The following is a 17,858-nucleotide window of genomic DNA, read 5'->3' on the forward strand; positions in this document are numbered from 1 at the left end:
TGCGGTATGTGGAGACACTGAAAGCACCATAGTAGAACACAGATGAAGGCTCTAATTTGATGTAATAGCCTGTAAGAAGTAGTACAATTCAAGTTTTAGGTATCGATTATTGACTTTTTAGCTGGCTTTGGTGCCTTGGACGTGAGCTAGGATCTTAAGATTCTGCATTAAAGGAGGACTAGCAGCTGAGTTGCACGTTAAAATGTGAAAAGTGTTCATATGTAGTAAAAACCAGAGATATCCGTCCGTGTTCAACATTTGTTATCGAATCGACTTAAAGCCAGATCGTCACATTGGGCGCTTTACTCTCTAAAGCGGTTGTACTTATCGTCTGCAAAGCTATGTCGCGTGCTGCGGTATGTGGAGACACTAAAAGCACCATGGTAGAACACAGATGAAGCTTCTAAGTTGATGTAATAGCCAGTAAGAAGTAGTACAATTCAAGTTTTACGTATCGATTGTTGACTTTTAACCCTTCTTTGGTGCCTTGGGCATGAGGTAGGAACTTAAGATTTTGCATGATAGGAGGTCTAGCAGTCGCGTTGCACGTGAGAATGTGGAAAGTGTTCATTTGTAGTAAAAACCTGAGAAATCCGTCCGTTTCCGCCATTTGTTATCGAATCGACTTAAAGCCAGATCGTCACATTGGCCGCTCTTCTCTCTGAAACGGTTGTACTTATCGACTGCAAAGCTATGTCGCGTGCTGCGGTATGCGGAGACACTAAAATCACCATTGTAGAACACAGATGAAGCTTCTAAGATGATGTAATAGCCAGTAAGATGTAGTACAATTCAAGTCTTAGGTATCGATTATTGACTTTTTACCATTCTTTGGTGGCTTGGACATGAGCTAGGACCTTAAGATTCTGCATGAAAAGTGGACTAGCAGCCGAGTTGCACGGGAGAATGTGAAAAGTGTTCATATGTAGTTAAAACTTGAGAAATCCGTCCGTTTTCGTCATTTGTTATCGAATCGACTTAAAGCCAGATCGTCACATTGGCCGCTCTTCTCTCTGAAACGGTTGTACTTATCGTCTTCAAAGGTATGTCGCGTGTTGCCGTAGGCGGAAACAGGAAAAGCACCATAGTAGAACACAGATGAAGCTTCTAAGTTGATGTAATAGCCAGTAAGAAGTAGTCCAATTCAAGATTTAGGTATCGATTAATTGACTTTTTAGCTGGCTTTGGTGACTTGGACATGAGCTAGGACATTAAGATTCTGCATGAAAGGAGGACTAGCAGCCGAGTTGCATGGGGGAATGTGAAAAGTGTTCAAATGTAGTAAAAACCTGAGAAATACGTCCGTTTTCGTCATTTGTTATCGAATCGACTTAAAGCCAGATCGTCACATTGGCCGCTCTTCTCTCTGAAACGGTTGTACTTATCGTCTGCAAAGCTATGTCGCGTACTGCGGTATGCGGAGACACTAAAAGCACCATAGTAGAACACAGATTAAGCTTCTAAGTTGATGTAATACCCAGTAAGAAGTAGTAAAATTCAAGTTTTAGTTATCGATTATTGACTTTTTAGCTGGCTTTGGTGCCTTGGACATGAGCTAGGACCTTAACATTCTGCATGAAAGGAGGACTAGCAGCCGAGTTGCAAGGGAGAATGTAAAAAGTGTTCATATGTAGTAAAAACCTGAGAAATCCGTCGGTTTTCGTCATTTGTTATCGAATCGACTTAAATCCAGATCGTCACATTGGCCGCTTTTCGTTCTGAAACGGTTGTACTTATCTTGTGCAAAGCTATGTCGCGCGCTGCGGTATGCAGAGACACTAAATGCACCATAGTAGAACACAGATGAAGCTTCTAAGTTGATGGAATAGTCAGTAAGAAGTAGTACAATTCAAGTTTTAGGTACTGATTAATGACTTTTTAGCTGGCTTTGGTGTCTTGGACATGAGATAGGACCTTAAGATTCTGCATGAAAGGATTACTAGCAGCCGAGTTGCACTGGAGAATGTGGAACATGTTCATATGTAGTAAAAACCTGAGAATTCATTCCGTTTTCGTCATTTGTTATCGAATCGACTTAAAGCCAAATCGTCACATTGGCCGCTCTTCTCTCTGAAACGGTTCTACTTATCGTCTGCAAAGCTATGTCGCGTGCTGCGGTATGTGGAGACACTGAAAGCACCATAGTAGAACACAGATGAAGGCTCTAATTTGATGTAATGGCCTGTAAGAAGTAGTACAATTCAAGTTTTAGGTATCGATTATTGACTTTTTAGCTGGCTTTGGTGCCTTGGACGTGAGCTAGGATCTTAAGATTCTGCATTAAAGGAGGTCTAGCAGTCGCGTTGCACGTGAGAATGTGGAAAGTGTTCATTTGTAGTAAAAACCTGAGAAATCCGTCCGTTTCCGCCATTTGTTATCGAATCGACTTAAAGCCAGATCGTCACATTGGCCGCTCTTCTCTCTGAAACGGTTGTACTTATCGACTGCAAAGCTATGTCGCGTGCTGCGGTATGCGGAGACACTAAAATCACCATTGTAGAACACAGATGAAGCTTCTAAGATGATGTAATAGCCAGTAAGATGTAGTACAATTCAAGTCTTAGGTATCGATTACTGACTTTTTACCATTCTTTGGTGGCTTGGACATGAGCTAGGACCTTAAGATTCTGCATGAAAAGTGGACTAGCAGCCGAGTTGCACGGGAGAATGTGAAAAGTGTTCATATGTAGTTAAAACTTGAGAAATCCGTCCGTTTTCGTCATTTGTTATCGAATCGACTTAAAGCCAGATCGTCACATTGGCCGCTCTTCTCTCTGAAACGGTTGTACTTATCGTCTTCAAAGGTATGTCGCGTGTTGCCGTAGGCGGAAACAGGAAAAGCACCATAGTAGAACACAGATGAAGCTTCTAAGTTGATGTAATAGCCAGTAAGAAGTAGTCCAATTCAAGATTTAGGTATCGATTAATTGACTTTTTAGCTGGCTTTGGTGACTTGGACATGAGCTAGGACCTTAAGATTCTGCATGAAAGGAGGACTAGCAGCCGAGTTGCATGGGGGAATGTGAAAAGTGTTCAAATGTAGTAAAAACCTGAGAAATACGTCCGTTTTCGTCATTTGTTATCGAATCGACTTAAAGCCAGATCGTCACATTGGCCGCTCTTCTCTCTGAAAAGGTTGTACTTATCGTCTGCAAAGCTATGTCGCGTACTGCGGTATGCGGAGATACTAAAAGCACCATAGTAGAACACAGATTAAGCTTCTAAGTTGATGTAATAGCCAGTAAGAAGTAGTAAAATTCAAGTTTTAGTTATCGATTATTGACTTTTTAGCTGGCTTTGGTGCCTTGGACATGAGCTAGGACCTTAAGATTCTGCATTAAAGGAGGACTAGCTGCCGAGATGCACGGGAGAATGTGAAAAGTGTTCATATGTAGTAAAAACCTGAGAAATCCGTCCGTTTTCGTCATTTGTTAACGAATCGACGTAAAGCCAGATCGTCACATTGGCCGCTCTTCTCTCTGAAACGGTTGTACTTATCGTCTGCAAAGCTATGTCACGTGCTGCGGTATGTGGAGACAGTAAAAGCGCCATAGTAGAACACAGATGAAGCTTCTAAGTTGATGTAATAGCCAGTATAAGTAGTACAATTCAAGTTTTAGGTATCGATTATTGACTTTTTAGCTGGCTTTGGTGCCTTGGACATGAGCTAGGACCTTAAGATTCTGCATGAAAGGAGGATTAACAGCCGAGTTGCATGGGAGAATGTGAAATGTGTTCATATGTAGTAAAAACCTGAGAAATCCGTCCGTTTTCGTCATTTGTTATCGAATCGACTTAAAGCCAGATCGTCACATTGGCCGCTCTTCTCTCTGAAACGGCTGTACTTATCGTCTGCAAATCTATGTCGCGTGCTGCGGTATGCGGAGACACTAAAAGCACCATAGTAGAACACAGATGAAGCTTCTAAGTTGATGTAATAGCCAGTAAGAAGTAGTACAATTCAAGTTTTAGGTATCGATTATTTACTTTTTAGCTGGCTTTGGTGCCTTGGACATGAGCTAGGGCCTTAAGATTTTGCATGAGAGGAGGAATAGCAGCCGAGTTGCGAGGGAGAAAGTGAAAAGTGTTCATATGTAGTAAAAATGTGAGAAATCCGTCCGTTTTCGTCATTTGTTATCGAATCGACGTAAAGCCAGATCGTCACATTGGCCACTCTTCTCTCTGAAACGGTTGTACTTATCGTCTGCAAAGCTATGTCGCGTGCTGCGGTATGTGGAGACACTAAGGGCACTATAGAAGAACACAGATGAAGGTTCTAAGTTGGTGTAATAGCCAGTAAGAAGTATTACAATTCAAGTTTTAGGTATCGATTATTGACTTTTTAGCTGGCTTCGGTGCCTTGGACATGAGCTAGGACCTTAAGATATTGCATGAAAGGAGGACTAGCAGCCGAGTTGCACTGGAGAATTTGAAAAGTGTTCATATGTAGTAAAAACCAGAGAAATCCGTTCGTTTTGGTCATTTGTTATCGAATCGACTTAAAGCCATATCGTCACATTGGCCGCCCTTCTCTCTGAAATGGTTCAACTTATCGTCTGCAAAGCTATGTCGCGTGCTGCGGTATGTGGAGACACTAAAAGTACCATAGTAGAACACAGATGAAGCTTCTAAGATGATGTAATAGTCAGTAAGAAGTAGTACAATTCAAGTTTTAAGTATCGATTATTGACTTTTTAGCTGACTTTGGTGCCTTGGATATGAGTTAGGACCTTAAGAATCTGCATGAAAGGAGGTCTAGCAGCCGAGTTGTAAGGGAGAATTTGAAAAGTGTTCATATGTAGTAAAAACCTGAGAAATCCGTCCGTTTTCGTCATTTGTTATCGAATCGACTTAAAGCCAGATCGTCACATTAGCCGCAATTCTCTCTGAAACGGTTGTACTTATCGACTGCAAAGCTATGTCGCGTGCAGCGGTATGCGGAAACACTAAAAGCACCATAGTAGAACACAGATGTAGCTTCTAAGTTGATGTAATAGCCAGTAAGAAGTAGTACCATTCAAGTTTTAGGTATCGATTATTGACTTTTTAGCAGGCTTTGGTGCCTTGGACATGAGGTAATACCTTAAGATTCTGCATGAAAGGAGGACTAGCAGCCGACTTGCACGGGAGAATGTGAAAAGTGTTCATATGTAGTAAAAACCAGAGAAATCCGTCCGTGTGCGACATTTGTTATCGAATCGACTTAAAGCCAGATCGTCACATTGGCCGCTCTTCTCTCTGAAACGGTTGTACTTATCGTCTGCAAAGCTATGTCGAGTGCTGCGGTTTGCGGAGACTTTAAAAGCACCATAGTAAAACACAGATGAAGCTTCCAAGTTGATGTAATAGCCAGTAAGAAGTAGTACAATTCAAGTTCTAAGTATCGATTGTTGACTTCTTACCCTTCTTTGGTGCCTTGGGCATGAGCTAGGAACTTAAGATTTAGCAAAATAGGAGGTCTAGCAGCCGCGTTGCACGTGAGAATGTGAAAAGTGTTCATATGTAGTAAAAACCTGAGAAATCGGTCCGTTTTCGTCATTTGTTGTCTAATCGACTTAAAGCCAGATCGTCACATTGGCCGCTCTTCTCTCTGAAACGGTTGTACTTATCGTCTGCAAAGCTATGTCGCGTGCTGCGGTATGCGGAGACACTAAAAGCATCATAGTAGAACACAGATGAAGCTTCTAAGTTGATGTAATAGCCAGTAAGAAGTAGTACAATTCAAGTTTTAGGTATCGATTATTGACTTTTTAGCTGCCCTTGGTGCCTTGGACATGAGCTAGGACCTTAAGATTCTGCATGAAAGGAGGACTAGCAGCCGAGTTGCACGGGAGAATGTAAAAAGTGTTCATATGTAGTAAAAAACTTAGAAATCCGTTCGTTATCGTCATTTGTTATCGAATCGACTTAAAGCCAGATCGTCACATTAGCCGCTCTTCTCTCTGAAACGGTTGTACTTATCGACTGCAAAGCTATGTCGCGTGCTGCGGTATGCGGAGACACTAAAAGCACCATAGTAGAACACAGATGAAGCTTCTAAGATGATGTAATAGTCAGTAAGAAGTACTCCAATACAAGTTTTAAGTATCGATTATTGACTTTTTTGCTGACTTTGGTGCCTTGGATATGAGTTAGGACCTTAAGATTCTGCATGAAAATAGGTCTAGCAGCCGAGTTGTACGGGAGAATTTGAAAAGTGTTCATATGTAGTAAAAACCTGAGAAATCCGTCCGTTTTCGTCATTTGTTATCGAATCGACTTAAAGCCAGATCGTCACATTAGCCGCAATTCTCTCTGAAACGGTTGTACTTATCGACTGCAAAGCTATGTCGCGTACTGCGGTATGCGGAGACACTAAAAGCACCATAGTAGAACACAGATTAAGCTTCTAAGTTGATGTAATAGCCAGTAAGAAGTAGTACCATTCAAGTTTTAGGTATCGATTATTGACTTCTTAGCTGGCTTTGGTGCCTTGGACATGAGCTACGACCTTAAGATTCTGCATGAAAGGTGGACTAGCAGCCGAGTTGCATGGGAGAATGTGAAAAGTGTTCATATGTAGTAAAAACCAGAGAAATCCGTCCGTGTTCGACATTTGTTATCGAATCGACTTAAAGCCAGATCGTCACATTGGCCGCTCTTCTCTCTGAAACGGTTGTACTTATCGTCTGCAAAGCTATGTCGAGTGCTGCGGCATGCGGAGACACTAAAAGCACCATAGTAGAACACAGATGAAGCTTCTAAGTCAATGTAATAGCCAGTAAGAAGTAGTACAATTCAAGTTTTAAGTATCGATTGTTGAATTTTTTCCCTTCTTTGGTGCCTTGGGCATGAGCTAGGAACTTAAGATTTTGCATGATAGGAGGTCTAGCAGCCGCGTTGCACGTGAGAATGTGAAAAGTGTTCATATGTAGTAAAAACCTGAGAAATCCGTCCGTTTTCGTCATTTGTTGTCGAATCAACTTAAAGCCAGATCGTCACATTGGCCGCTCTTCTCTTTGAAACGGTGGTACTTATCGTCTGCAAAGCTACTTGTCGTGCTGCGGTATGCGGAGACACTAAAAGCACCATAGTAGAACACAGATGAAGCTTCTAAGTTGATGTAATAGCCAGTAAGAAGTAGTACAATTCAAGTTGTAGGTATCGATTATTGACTTTCTAGCTGGCTTTGGTGCCTTGGACATGAGCTAGGACCTTAAGATTCTGCAAAATAGGAGGTCTAGCAGCCGCGTTGCACGTGAGAATGTGAAAAGTGTTCATATGTAGTAAAAACCTGAGAAATCGGTCCGTTTTCGTCATTTGTTGTCGAATCGACTGAAAGCCAGATCGTCACATTGGCCGCTCTTCTCTCTGAAACGGTTGTACTTATCGTCTGCAAAGCTATGTCGCGTGCTGCGGTATGCGGAGACACTAAGAGCATCAAAATAGAAGAACAAATGAAGCTTCTAAGTTGATGTAATAGCCAGTAAGAAGTAGTACAATTCAAGTTTTAGGTATCGATTATTGACTTTTTAGCTGCCCTTGGTGCCTTGGATATGAGTTAGGACCTTAAGATTCTGCATGAAAGGAGGTCTAGCAGCCGAGTTGTACGGGAGAATTTGAAAAGTGTTCATATGTAGTAAAAACCTGAGAAATCCGTCCGTTTCCGCCATTTGTTATCGAATCGACTTAAAGCCAGATCGTCACATTGGCCGCTCTTCTCTCTGAAACGGTTGTACTTATCTTCTGCAAAGCTATGTCGCGTGCTGCGGTATGTGGAGACACTAAAAGCACCATAGTAGAACACAGGTGAAGCTTCTAAGTTGATGTAATAGCCAGTAAGAAGTAGTACAATTCAAGTTTTAGGTATCGATTATTCACTTTTTAGCTGGTTTTGGTGCCTTGGACATGAGCTAGGACTTTAAGATTGTGCATGAAAGGAGGACTAGCAGCCAAGTTGCAAGGGAGAATGTGAAAAGTGTTCATATGTAGTAAAAACCTGAGAAATCCGTCCGTTTTCGTCATTTGTTATCGAATCGACTTAAAGCCAGATCGTCACATTGGCCGCTCTTCCCTCTGAAACGGTTGTACTTATCTTCTGCAAAGCTATGTCGAGTGCTGCTGTATGCGAAGACACTAAAAGCACCATAGTAAAACACAGATGAAGCTTCCAAGTTGATGTAATAGCCAGTAAGAAGTACTACAATTCAAGTTTTAAGTATCGATTGTTGACTTCTTACCCTTCTTTGGTGCCTTGGGCATGAGCTAGGAACTTAAGATTTTGCAAAATAGGAGGTCTAGCAGCCGCGTTGCACGTGAGAATGTGAAAAGTGTTCATATGTAGTAAAAACCTGAGAAATCGGTCCGTTTTCGTCATTTGTTGTCGAATCGACTTAAAGCCAGATCGTCACATTGGCCGCTCTTCTCTCTGAAACGGTTGTACTTATCGTCTGCAAAGCTATGTCGCGTGCTGCGGTATGCGGAGACACTAAAAGCATCATAGTAGAACACAGATGAAGCTTCTAAGTTGATGTAATAGCCAGTAAGAAGTAGTACAATTCAAGTTTTAGGTATCGATTATTGACTTTTTAGCTGCCCTTGGTGCCTTGGACATGAGCTAGGACCTTAAGATTCTGCATGAAAGGGGGACTAGCAGCCGAGTTGCACGGGAGAATGTAAAAAGTGTTCATATGTAGTAAAAACCTGAGAAATCCGTTCGTTATCGTCATTTGTTATCGAATCGACTTAAAGCCAGATCGTCACATTAGCCGCTCTTCTCTCTGAAACGGTTGTACTTATCGACTGCAAAGCTATGTTGCGTGCTGCGGTATGCGGAGACACTAAAAGCACCATAGTAGAACACAGATGAAGCTTCTAAGATGATGTAATAGTCAGTAAGAAGTAGTACAATTCAAGTTTTAAGTATCGATTATTGACTTTTTAGCTGACTTTGGTGCCTTGGATATGAGTTAGGACCTTAAGATTCTGCATGAAAGGAGGACTATCAGCCGAGTTGCACGGGAGAATGTGAAAAGTGTTCATATGTAGTAAAAACCAGAGAAATCCGTCCGTGTTCGACATTTGTTATCGAACCGACTTAAAGCCAGATCGTCACATTGGCCGCTCTTCTCTCTGAAACGGTTGTACTTATCGTCTGCAAAGCTATGTCGAGTGCTGCGGCATGCGGAGACAGTAAAAGCACCATAGTAGAACACAGATGAAGCTTCTAAGTTGATGTAATAGCCAGGAAGAAGTAGTACAATTCAAGTTGTAGGTATCGATTATTGACTTTCTAGCTGGCTTTGGTGCCTTGGACATGAGCTAGGACCTTAAGATTCTGCATGAAAGGAGGACTAGCAGCCGAGTTGAACGGGAGAATGTGAAAAGTGTTCCTATGTAGTAAAAACCTGAGAAATCCGTTCGTTATCGTCATTTGTTATCGAATCGACTTAAAGCCAGATCGTCACATTAGCCGCTCTTCTCCCTGAAACGGTTGTACTTATCGACTGCAAAGCTATGTCGCGTGCTGCGGTATGCGGAGACACTAAAAGCACCATAGTACAACGCAGATGAAGCTGCTAAGATGATGTAATAGTCATTAAGAAGTAGTACAATTCCAGTTTTAGGTATCGATTATTGACTTTTTAGCTGGCTTTGGTGCCTTGGACATGAGTTAGGACCTTAAGATTCTGCATGAGAGGAGGTCTAGAAGCCGAGTTGTACGGGAGAATGTTACAAGTGTTCATATGTAGTAAAAACCTGAGAAATCCGTCCGTTTTCGTCATTTGTTATCAAATCGACTTAAAGCCAGATCGTCACATTGGCCGCTCTTCTCTCTGAAACATTTGTACTTACCTTCTGCAAAGCTATGTCGCGTGCTGCGGTATGTGGAGACACTAAAAGCACCATAGTGGAACACAGATGAAGCTTCTAAGTTGATGTAATAGCCAGTAAGAAGTAGTACCATTCAAGTTTTAGGTATCGATTATTCACTTTTTAGCTGGCTTTGGTGCCTTGGACATGAGCTAGGACCTTAAGATTCTGCATGAAAGGAGGACTAGCAGCCGAGTTGCATGGGAGAATGTGAAAAGTGTTCATATGTAGTAAAAACCTGAGATATCCGTCCGTTTTCGTCATTTGTTATCGAATCGACTTAAAGCCAGATCGTCACATTGGCCGCTCTTCTCTCTGAAACGGTTGTACTTATAGTCTGCAAAGCTATGTCGCGTGCTGCGGTATGCGGAGACACTAAAAGCATCATAGTAGAACACAGATGAAGCTTCTAAGTTGATGTAATAGCCAGTAAGAAGTAGTACAATTCAAGTTTTAGGTATCGATTATTGACTTTTTAGCTGGCTTTGGTTCCTTGGACATGAGTTAGGACCTTAAGATTCTGCATGAAAGGAGGACTAGCAGCCGAGTTGCACGGGAGAACGTAAAAAGTGTTCATATGTAGTAAAAACCTGAGAAATCCGTCCGTTATCGTCATTTGTTATCGAATCGACTTAAAGCCAGATCGTCACATTAGCCGCTCTTCTCTCTGAAACGGTTGTACGTATCGACTGCAAAGCTATGTCGCGTGCTGCGGTATGCGGAGACACTAAAAGCACCATAGTAGAACACAGATGAAGCTTCTAAGTTGATGTAATAGCCAGTACGAAGTAGTACCATTCAAGTTTTAGGTATCGATTATAGACTTTTTAGCTGGCTTTGGTGCCTTGGACATGAGCTAGGACCTTAAGATTCTGCATGAAAGGAGGACTAGCAGCCGAGTTGCACGGGAGAATGTGAAAAGTGTTCATATGTAGTAAAAACCAGAGAAATCCGTCCGTGTTCAACATTTGTTATCGAATCGACTTAAAGCCAGATCGTCACATTGGCCGTTCTTCTCTCTGAACGGTTGTACTTATCGTCTGCAAAGCTATGTCGAGTGCTGCGGCATGCGGAGACACTAAAAGCACCATAGTAGAACACAGATGAAGCTTCTAAGTTGATGTAATAGCCAGTAAGAAGTAGTACAATTCAAGTTTTAAGTATCGATTGTTGACTTCTTACTCTTCTTTGGTGCCTTGGGCATGAGCTAGGAACTTAAGATTTTGCATGATAGGAGGTCTAGCAGCCGCGTTGCACGTGAGAATGTGAAAAGTGTTCATATGTAGTAAAAACCTGAGAAATCCGTTCGTTATCGTCATTGGTTATCGAATCGACTTAAAGCCAGATCGTCACATTAGCCGCTCTTCTCTCTGAAACGGTTGTCCTTATCGACTGCAAAGCTATGTCGCGTGCTGCGGTATGCGGAGACACTAAAAGCACCATAGTAGAACACAGATGAAGCTTCTAAGTTGATGTAATAGCCAGTAAGAAGTAGTACCATTCAAGTTTTAGGTATCGATTATTAACTTTTTAGCTGGCTTTGGTGCCTTGGACATGAGCTAGGACCTTAAGATTCTGCATGGAAGGAGGACTAGCAGCCGAGTTTCACGGGAGTATGTGAAAAGTGTTCATATGTAGTAAAAACCAGAGAAATCCGTCCGTGTTCGACATTTGTTATCGAATCGACTTAAAGCCAGATCGTCACATTGGCCGCTCTTCTCTCTCAAACGGTTGTACTTATCGACTGCAAAGCTATGTCGCGTGCTGCGGTATGCGGAGACACTAAAAGCACCATAGTAGAACACAGATGAAGTTGATGTAATAGTCTGTAAGAAGTAGTACAATTCAAGTTTTAGGTATTGATTATTGACTTTTTAGCTGGCTTTGGTGCCTTGGACATGAGCTAGGACGTTAAGATTCTGCATGAAAGGAGGACTAGCAGCCGAGTTGCACGGGAGAATATGAAAAGTGTTCATATGTAGTAAAAACCAGAGAAATCCGTCCGTGTTCGACATTTGTTATCGAATCGACTTAAATCCAGATCGTCACATTGGCCGCAATTCTCTCTGAAACGGTTGTACTTATCGACTGCAAAGCTATGTCGCGTGCTGCGGTATGCGGAGACACTAAAAGCACCATAGTAGAACACAGATGAAGCTTCTAAGATGATGTAATCGCCAGTAAGAAGTAGTACAATTCAAGTTTTAAGTATCGATTGTTGACTTCTTACCCTTCTTTGGTGCCTTGGGCATGAGCTAGGAACTTAAGATTTTGCATGATAGGAGGTCTAGCAGTCGCGTTGCACGTGAGAATGTGAAAAGTGTTCATATGTAGTAAAAACCTGAGAAATCCGTCCGTTTCCGCCATTTGTTATCGAATCGACTTAAAGCCAGATCGTCACATTGGCTGCTCTTCTCTCTGAAACAGTTGCACTTATCGTCTGCAAAGCTATGTCGCGTGCTGCGGAATGCGGAGACACTAAAAGCACCATAGTAGAACACAGATGAAGCCTCTAATTTGATGTAATAGCCAGTAAGAAGTTGTACAATTCAAGTTTTAGGTATCGATTATTGACTTTTTAGCTGGCTTTGGTGCCTTGAACATGAGCTACGACCTTAAGATTCTGCATGAAAGGAGGACTAGCAGCCGAGTTGCACGGGAGAGTGTGATAAGTGTTCATATGCAGTAAAAACCTTAGAAATCCGTTCGTTATCGTCATTGTTATCGAATCGACTTAAAGCCAGATCGTCACATTAGCCGCTCTTCTCTCTGAAACGGTTTACTTATCGACTGCAAAGCTATGTCGCGTGCTGCGGTATGCGGAGACACTAAAAGCACCATAGTAGAACACAGATGAAGCTTCTAAGCTGATGTAATAGCCAGTAAGAAGTAGTACAATTCATGTTATAGGTATCGATTATTGACTTCTTAGCTGGCTTTGGTGCCTTAAGATTCTGCATGAAAGGAGGACTAGCAGCCGAGTTGCACGGGAGAATGTGAAAAGTGTTCATATGTAGTAAAAACCTGAGAAATCCGTCCGTTATCGTCATTTGTTATCGAATCGACTGAAAGCCAGATCGTCACATTGGCCGCTCTTCTCTCTGAAACGGTTGTACTTATTGTCTGCAAAGCTATGTCGCGTGCTGCGGTATGCCGGAGACACTAAAATCACCATAGTAGAACACAGATGAAGTTTCTAAGTTGAAGTAATATCCAGTAAGATGTAGTACAATTCAAGTCTTAGGTATCGATTATTGATTTTTACCATTCTTTGGTGCCTTGGACATGAGCTATGACCTCAAAATTCTGCATGAACGGAGGACTAGCAGCCGAGTTGCACGCGAGAATGTGAAAAGTGTTCATATGTAGTAAAAACCTGAGAAATCCGTCCGTTTTCGTCATTTGTTATCGAATCGACGTAAAGCCAGATCGTCACATTGGCCGCTCTTCTCTCTGAAACGGTTGTACTTATCGTCTGCGAAGCTATGCCACGTGCTGCGGTATGTGGAGACACTAAAAGCGCCATAGTAGAACTAAGATGAAGATTCTAAGTTGATGTAATAGCCAGTAAGAAGTAGTGCAATTCAAGTTTTAGGTATCGATTATTGACTTTTTAGCTGGCTTTGGTGCCTTGAACATGAGCTACGACCTTAAGATTCTGCATGAAAGGAGGACTAGCAGCCGAGTTGCACGGGAGAGTGTGAAAAGTGTTCATATGCAGTAAAAACCTTAGAAATCCGTTCGTTATCGTCATTGTTATCGAATCGACTTAAAGCCAGATCGTCACATTAGCCGCTCTTCTCTCTGAAACGGTTTACTTATCGACTGCAAAGCTATGTCGCGTGCTGCGGTATGCGGAGACACTAAAAGCACCATAGTAGAACACAGATGAAGCTTCTAAGCTGATGTAATAGCCAGTAAGAAGTAGTACAATTCATGTTATAGGTATCGATTATTGACTTCTTAGCTGGCTTTGGTGCCTTAAGATTTTGCATGAAAGGAGGACTAGCAGCCGAGTTGCACGGGAGAATGTGAAAAGTGTTCATATGTAGTAAAAACCTGAGAAATCCGTCCGTTTTCGTCATTTGTTATCGAATCGACTGAAAGCCAGATCGTCACATTGGCCGCTCTTCTCTCTGAAACGGTTGTACTTATTGTCTGCAAAGCTATGTCACGTGCTGCGGTATGTGGAGACAGTAAAAGCGCCATAGTAGAACACAGATGAAGCTTCTAAGTTGATGTAATAGCCAGTATAAGTAGTACAATTCAAGTTTTAGGTATCGGTTATTGACTTTTTAGCTGGCTTTGGTGCCTTGGACATGAGCTAGGACCTTAAGATTCTGCATGAAAGGAGGATTAGCAGCCGAGTTTCATGGGAGAATGTGAAATGTGTTCATATGTAGTAAAAACCTGAGAAATCCGTCCGTTTTCGTCATTTGTTATCGAATCGACTTAAAGCCAGATCGTCACATTGGCCGCTCTTCTCTCTGAAACGGCTGTACTTATCGTCTGCAAATCTATGTCGCGTGCTGCGGCATGCGGAGACACTAAAAGCACCATAGTAGAACACAGATGAAGCTTCTAAGTTGATGTACTAGCCAGTAAGAAGTAGTACAATTCAAGTTTTAGGTATCGATTATTTACTTTTTAGCTGTCTTTGGTGCCTTGGACATGAGCTAGGGCCTTAAGATTTTGCATGAGAGGAGGAATAGCAGCCGAGTTGCGAGGGAGAAAGTCAAAAGTGTTCATATGTAGTAAAAATCTGAGAAATCCGTCCGTTTTCGTCATTTGTTATCGAATCGACGTAAAGCCAGATCGTCACATTGGCCACTCTTCTCTCTGAAACGGTTGTACTTATCGTCTGCAAAGCTATGTCGCGTGCTGCGGTATGTGGAGACACTAAAGGCACCATAGGAGAACACAGATGAAGGTTCTAAGTTGGTGTAATAGCCAGTAAGAAGTATTACAATTCAAGTTTTAGGTATCGATTATTGACTTTTTAGCTGGCTTCGGTGCCTTGGACATGAGCTAGGACCTTAAGATACTGCATGAAAGGAGGACTAGCAGCCGGGTTGCACTGGAGAATGTGAAAAGTGTTCATATGTAGTAAAAACATGAGAAATCCGTCCTTTTTCGTCATTTGTTATCGAATCGACTTAAAGCCAGATAGTCACAATGGCCGCTCTTAACTCTGAACCGGTTGTACTTATCGCCTGCAAAGCTATTTCACGTGCTGCGGTATGCGGAGACACTAAAAGCACCATAGTAGAACACAGATGAAGCTTCTAAGTTGATGTAATAGCCAGTAAGAAGTAGTACAATTCAAGTTTTAGTTATCGATTATTGACTTTTTAGCTGGCTTTGGTGCCTTGGACATGACCTAGGACCTTAAGATTCTGCATGAAAGGAGGACTAGCAGCCGAGTTGTATGGGAGAATGTGAAAAGTGTTCATATGTAGTAAAAACCTGAGAAATCCGTCCATTTTCGTCATTTGTTATCGAATCGACTTAAGGCATATCGTCACATTGGCCGCTCTTCTCTCTGAAACGGTTGTACTTATCGTCTGCAAAGCTATGTCGCGTGCTGCGGTATGCCGGAGACACTAAAATCACCATAGTAGAACACAGATGAAGTTTCTAAGTTGAAGTAATATCCAGTAAGATGTAGTACAATTCAAGTCTTAGGTATCGATTATTGACTTTTTACCATTCTTTGGTGCCTTGGACATGAGCTAGGACCTCAAAATTCTGCATGAACGGAGGACTAGCAGCCGAGTTGCACGCGAGAATGTGAAAAGTGTTCATATGTAGTAAAAACCTGAGAAATCCGTCCGTTTTCGTCATTTGTTATCGAATCGACGTAAAGCCAGATCGTCACATTGGCCGCTCTTCTCTCTGAAACGGTTGTACTTATCGTCTGCGAAGCTATGCCACGTGCTGCGGTATGTGGAGACACTAAAAGCGCCATAGTAGAACACAGATGCAGCTTCTAAGTTGATGTAATAGCCAGTAAGAAGTAGTGCAATTCAAGTTTTAGGTATCGATTATTGACTTTTTAGCTGGCTTTGGTGCCTTGGACATGAGCTAGGACCTTAAGATTCTGCTTGAAAGGTGGATTAACAGCCGAGTTGCACGGGAGAATGTGAAGTGTGTTCATATGTAGGAAAAACCTGAGAAATCCGTTCGTTTTGGTCATTTGTTATCGAATCGACTTAAAGCCAGATCGTCACATTGGCCGCTCTTCTCTCTGAAACGGTTGTACTTATCGTCTGCAAAGCTATGTCGCGTGCTGCGGTATGCGGAGACACTAAAAGCACCATAGCAGAACACAGATGAAGCTTCTAAGTTGATGTAATAGCCAGTAAGAAGTAGTACAATTCAAGTTTTAGGTATCGATTATTGACTTTTTAGCTGGCTTTGGTGCCTTGGACATGAGCTAGGACCTTAAGATTCTGCATTAAAGGAGGACTAGCTGCCGAGATGCACGGGAGAATGTGAAAAGTGTTCATATGTAGTAAAAACCTGAGAAATCCGTCCGTTTTGGTCATTTGTTATCGAATCGACTTCAAGCCAGATCGTCACATTGGCCGCTCTTCTCTCTGAAACGGTTGTACTTATCGTCTGCAAAGCTATGTCACGTGCTGCGGTATGTGGAGACAGTAAAAGCGCCATAGTAGAACACAGATGAAGCTTCTAAGTTGATGTAATAGCCAGTATAAGTAGTACAATTCAAGTTTTAGGTATCGATTATTGACTTTTTAGCTGGCTTTGGTGCCTTGGACATGAGCTAGGACCTTAAGATTCTGCATGAAAGGAGGATTAGCAGTCGAGTTGCATGGGAGAATGTTAAATGTGTTCATATGTAGTAAAAACCTGAGAAATCCGTCCGTTTTCGTCATTTGTTATCGAATCGACTTAAAGCCAGATCGTCACATTGGCCGCTCTTAACTCTGAACCGGTTGTACTTATCGTCTGCAAAGCTATGTCACGTGCTGCGGTATGCGGAGACACTAAAAGCACCATAGTAGAACACAGATGAAGCTTCTAAGTTGATGTAATAGCCAGTAAGAAGTAGTACAATTCAAGTTTTAGTTATCGATTATTGACTTTTTAGCTGGCTTTGGTGCCTTGGACATGACCTAGGACCTTAAGATTCTGCATGAAAGGAGGACTAGCAGCCGAGTTGTACGGGAGAATGTGAAAAGTGTTCATATGTAGTAAAAACCTGAGAAATCCGTCCATTTTCGTCATTTGTTATCGAATCGACTTAAGGCATTTCGTCACATTAGCCGCTCTTCTCTCTGAAACGGTTGTACTTATCGTCTGCAAAGCTATGTCGCGTGCTGCGGTATGCGGAGATACTAAAAGCACCATAGTAGAACACAGATGAAGCTTCTAAGTTGATGTAATAGCCAGTAAGAAGTAGTACAATTCATGTTTTATGTATCGATTATTGACTTTTTAGCTGTCTTTGGTGCCTTGGACATGAGCTAGGACTTTAAGATTCTGCATGAAAGGAGGACTAGCAGCCGAGTTGCATGGGAGAATGTGAAAAGTGTTCATATGTAGTAAAAACATGAGAAATACGTCTGTTTTCGCCATTTATAGCCATTTATAGCCAGATCGTCACATTGGCCGCTCTTCTCTCTGAAACGGTTGTACTTATCGTCTGCAAAGCTATGTCGCGTGCTGCGGTATGCGGAGACACTAAAAGCACCATAGTAGAACACAGATGAAGCTTCTAAGTTGATGTAATAGCCAGTAAGAAGTAGTACAATTCAAGTTTTAGGTATCGATTATTGACTTTTTAGCTGGCTTTGGTGCCTTGGACATGAGCTAGGACCTTATGATTCTGCATGAAAGGAGGACTAGCAGCCGATTTGCACGGGAGAATGTGAAAAGTGTTCATATGTAGTATTAACCTGAGAAATCCGTCGGTTTTCGTCATTTGTTATCGAATCGACTTAAAGCCAGATCGTCACATTGGCCGCTCTTCTCTCTGAAAG

This window comes from Schistocerca gregaria, unplaced genomic scaffold, assembly GCF_023897955.1.
Source record: "Schistocerca gregaria isolate iqSchGreg1 unplaced genomic scaffold, iqSchGreg1.2 ptg000351l, whole genome shotgun sequence".
Classification (NCBI taxonomy): domain Eukaryota; kingdom Metazoa; phylum Arthropoda; class Insecta; order Orthoptera; family Acrididae; genus Schistocerca; species Schistocerca gregaria.